Source organism: Phocoena phocoena, chromosome 5, assembly GCF_963924675.1.
Source record: "Phocoena phocoena chromosome 5, mPhoPho1.1, whole genome shotgun sequence".
In the NCBI taxonomy this organism is placed as follows: Eukaryota; Metazoa; Chordata; class Mammalia; order Artiodactyla; family Phocoenidae; genus Phocoena; species Phocoena phocoena.
Window position 1 is genome coordinate 136,268,543 of NC_089223.1, and position 5,330 is coordinate 136,273,872.

Sequence of the window (5,330 nt, forward strand, 5' to 3'; positions counted from 1 at the left end):
CTGCAGACCTCGCGTAGACTGATGGCGGGGATGGGGTGGGGTGAGGGGCAGCCCTGTGGCCCAGGCGAGAGTGTGCCCCTCTGATCCTCAGGCACTGAGAGCCTGGTGACCCTCCCTCTCTCCCTCCCCACCTCGGGGCTGTGGGTCAGGCCCCAGGCTGAGTTCTGTTTACACAAAACAGAGCCTACAATTCTCAGGTGACCTGTGGAGGGGCCCGGCCCTAGGCTCGAGGGGGTGTAACTTGCCCGAGATCACCAGCAGGTCATGGTGGCTGGAACCGGGGCCTCCGCTGAAGGCCTGCCTGGGCTCTCCCAGTGCCTCGGACCGCAAGGAGAGCACAAGGAGAGCCAGGCTCGGACCCCCTCGGCCTCCTTGTGCAGCCTGGGCGGCTCCAAGGCTGGCCCAAGGCCACAAGGCAAGTAGGCCTGGGACATGCCCTCCGGTGTCTTTGGGCTTTCATCCTTCTCTCTCCACACTTGCAGGTTGTTCCACCTTACTGGGCCTCTTTAAAAAAAAAAAAGATGTGATTTTTTTTTTTAAAAATACATGGACTCCCGTATTTTTTTATTTTTTATTTATTTATTTTTGGCTGTGTTGGGTCCTTGTTTCTGTGCGAGGGCTTTCTCTAGTTGCGGCAAGCAGGGGCCACTCTTCATCGTGGTGCACGGGCCTCTCACTATCGTGGCCTCTCTTGTTGCGGAGCACAAGCTCCAGACGCGCAGGCTCAGTAGTTGTGGCTCATGGACCTAGTTGCTCCGCGGCATGTGGGATCTTCCCAGACCAGGGCTCGAACCAGTGTCCCCTGCATTGGCAGGCAGATTCTCAACCACTGCACCACCAGGGAAGCCCCAAAAGACGTGGGTTTTTAAGAACAGTTTGATTTTTAAAATTTTTATTTTATTATTTATTTATTTATTGGCTGTGTTGGGTCTTCATTGCGGTGCGCGGCCTTCTCGTTGCGGTGGCTTCTCTCGTTGCGAGCACGGGCTCTAGGCGCGTGGGCTTCAGTAGTTGTGGCATGCGGGCTCAGTAGTTGTGGCTCACGGGCTCTACGGCGCAGGCTCAGTAGTTGTGGCTCACGGGCTTAGTTGCTCCGCAGCATGTGGGATCTTCCCGGACCAGGGCTGGAACCCGTGTCCCCTGCCTTGGCAGGTGGATTCTTAACCACTGCGCCACCAGGGAAGTCCAAGAACAGTTTTAGATTTACAAAACAATTGCAAATATAGCACAGAGAGCTTTTGTAAGCCCTACCCAGTCTCCCCTATTACTAACATCTTACATCGGTTCCATACATCTGTCACAACTAATGAAGCAATATTGATTCATTATTACTAAGTGAAGCCCATACTTCATTCAGGTTTCCTTTGTTTCTACCTAATGTCCCTTTTCTGTCCCAGGACCCCAGAATCCCATCAAGGACCCCATGTGACATTTAGTAGTCACATCTCCTAGGGCTTCTGGACTGTGACAATTTCCCAGACTTTCCTTCTTCTTCTTTTTTTTTCTTTTATTTTTTGAAGTAGAGTTGATTTACAATGCTGTGTTAATTTCTGCTGTACAGCAAAGTGACTCAGTTATACATATAAATATTCTTTTTCATATTCTTTTCCAGTATGGTTTATCACAGGATATTGAATATAGCTCCCTGGGCTCTACAGTAGGACCTTGTTGTTGACCCATTCTCTATACAATAGTTTGCACCTGCTAATCCCAAACTCCCACTCTATCCCTCCCACACCCCACTCCCCCTCAGCAACCACAAGACTGTTCTCTAAAGACTGTTCTCTATGTCTGTGAATCTGTTTCTGTTTCGTAGATAAGTTCATTTGTGTCATATTTTAGATTCCACGTATCAGGGATATCATATGGTATTTGTCTTTCTCTGTCTGACTTACTTCACTTAGTATGATAATCTCTAGCTGCATCCATGTTGCTAAAAATGGCATTATTTTGTTCTTTTTCATGGCTGAGTAATATTCCATTGTATACACGTACCACATCTTTATCCATTCACCTGTCGATGGACATTTAGGTTGTTTCCATGTCCTGGCTATTGTGAATAGTGCTGCTGTGAACACAGGGGTGCGTGCATCTTTTCGAATTATAGTTTTGTCTGGATATATGCCCAGGAGTGGGATTGCTGGATCATATGGCAACTCTAGTTTTAGTTTTTTGAGGAACCTCCATCCTGTTTTCCATAGTGGCTGCACCAGTTTACATTCCCAACCGACAGTGTAGAGGGTTCCCTTTTCTCTACACCCTCTCCAGCATTTACTGTTTGTAGACATTTTGATGATGTCTGACTGGTGTGAGGTGATACCTCATTGCGGTTTTGATTTGCATTTCTCTAATAATTAGTGATGTTGAGCATCTTTTCACGTGCCTGTTGGCCATCTGTATAGCCTTTCTTATTTTAATTCTTTTGTTTTTGAGGAGTTTTGGTTTGGTGCTTTGTAAAATGCCCCTCAATTAGGAATTTCCTGATTAGACAGGGATTATGTGTTATAATCTAATGCTAATTAGTTTCTTTTTACTCAGGTTTTTCTAGCTTTGGCCACTGAGGGCTCTTTCAGCTGGCCCTGCATCCCTCTGACACGTCTCATCATGGTGGGATTTCGTTCATTTGTTGCTTCAGTCATGTCCTTCCTTACTTTTCTGCCACTACAAGCCAGGCTTATCATGTCTCTATCCTGGCCCAGTCCTAGAATCAGCCATTTCTCCAAGAGTCCTGATTCCTTTTGTGGGAGAAAAGTCTTAGGAACCAAGATTTACCTGCACTCTGTGTGTGCTTGTTGCTACCTGGGTGTCTTTTAGGACCTCTCAGCAGATGTGTATGTGTATACGAACCCATGTATAAACACACATGTATGTGTACACTTACGTGTACACATATCCATGTAAATATACATACCTATAAGTTAGCCTGTATATGTGTGCACTAGCCCGTGCATACACACGTATCTGTGTCTACTCATGTGTACATGTATCCATATATAAACACATATCTATGTTAGTGTGTACGTATGTATATACTAACCCATCTATATACACAGATCTGTAAGTTAGCATGTATGTATACTAACTCGCGTATACACACGTATCTAATAAGTGTATCTATATGTAACCTGTGTATCTCTATCAAGTGAAACACGAATTCACAGCGATGCCTCTAAGCCGTCACCCATGGATCACTCCAGCCTCCTCTCCTTGGTTTTCTGTAGCTCCCACTCCAACAGTGAGAAACCCGGCTGTCACCACCCACCACCCATTTACTTAATTATTCACATTCTGACTACTGGACACACGTATAGAAGTGTAAGATTTTGTAACCCAGGCCCCCGTGGGGAACAACACGACCAGCTTGAGCCCAGGGCACATGTGTGAGGTCTTTTGCCTTCAACCTTCAGCCTCCACTCGTTGCCAACCTGATGTGCAGGTGCCTCTCCCCTCTCTTCGGTGACGCTGTTTCGTACATTTGTAATACTGTTCACTGTTTTGTCGTACTCTGCATCCAACCCGGGATTCCCCTGTCCTCCTAAATTTGTTTTATTTGCGTACGTTCAGGTTCACTTTGTGCTATAAAGTTTAAAGTCTCTTGACAAATGCACGGTGTCAGGTATCCACTGTCACAGGATCACACAGAGTTTCGCAACCTGAAAAAAATCCCCCAGGCTTCCCTACTCAACCCTCTGCGGCCGCTGATTTATTGATCCTTCCAGTTTCTTTTCACAAATGCAAGGAAATATGAAGATATTCTAACCTCCCGTTTAGAACACAAAATGGCGTACAAATCACTCTGCATCTTGCTTTTCTCCCACTTCATGGGGCTCAGAGAGCCTCCCTGGCTGGCACATTGAGACCAGCCTCGTGCTACTATTCGGTGCGAGTCTGCACCATGATTTATTGGACACCTGGGTCATTTCCGAGAAGTCACTGTTATAAAGAGTCCCCGCCCCCTCGGAGCCCTGCCGTCTCAGAGGCAGGCAGTCATCTGCAGAGTGATGACAGAGGCTGCCAGGCAAAGGGTGAATGCTGCGGTTTTATAGGAGTTGGCTGGTAACCCAGCCTCAGGTTGGCCTGGCCCCGGGCTCGCCGCAGCCCTGCGGAGGTGTCCTGACAGATGCCGGTGGCTGTGGAGCTGGGAGGTGACAAAGGGTCTCTTGGGACCACTTTGCACTTCCAAGCATCATTTCATGCATTTCAAGGACACGGACCCGTGTCCAGTCCCCAAGGGTTTCTGTAGAGTCACTGGTCTCTTCCTCCAGCATGGAATATGGAGGTCAGCATCTCGGATGCAGTTTAATTAAAAACACCTGCTGGGAGAGGGCCGGGTCCAGCCTGACTGGGAACCAAAACCCGCAGCAGATTTTGTTTGTTGAAAATGAACAGTAAAGGGACTGAGAAAAACAGTAGACAAATCCAGGCTGAAGTCCAATCTGCAAAAGTACCCGGCCAGTCCTCAAAACTGTCAAAAGTCATGAAAAACATGGAAAATCTGAGAAACCACCACAGCTCAGAGGAGCCTAAAGAGACATGATACCTAAGTGTGAGGTGGTGTCCCCAGTGGGCTCTGGGGACAGAAAAGGACACTAGGGAAAAGCCAAGGAAACCGAATGAAGTATGAACTTCAGTTAATGGTGATGTATCAATCAATATTGCTCCATCAGTTGTGACAAACGTACCATAACAACATGAGATGAAGTTGTGGAAACAGGGCGTGGGCACGTGGGGATCTCTGCACTGTCATCGCAACTTTTCTGTAAATCTAAAACTATTTTAAATTAAAAAGTTTAGTTTAAAAAAAATACAAAGAAGAAGAGCCACTGAAACAAAAGAAAATGAGACCAAAACAGAACCCCTTGAACAAGTGAAGGGACTAGAGGCTGTGCTCTGCAGTTGCCTGGGCTCAGACCCTGACCCACCGAGTCTGAGGGTCTGCTTGCTTGGTCCATGTGCCGCCCCAGAAACTCTCTTTAACGAGTCATGTCCACCCTCGACCGCGTCTGGAACCTCGGCATCCCACAGGACAGGACTGTGGTCCCATTTCATGGACAGAGTGATGGAGGCTGAGAGAGGTAAAATACCTTACCCAAGCCACCCTGTTAGCAAGAGGCCAATCTGGATTTAGGGTAAGAGAATGAGAGCCAGGTTAGAGCCTGCAAGTGGCTGGCTCTGATGAAGGGACCAGAAAGAAGGGGAGACTTGTAGCAGATGCACAGGGAGGGGTGTGCAGTGAGATGGTCAGTGCCCTCGTGAGGCAGGGGCAAAGGAAGAGCAGTTTGTTCCCCTCTTCCGCTAACTCCTCCCAGAGCTGGGAGCAATCTGGGAGG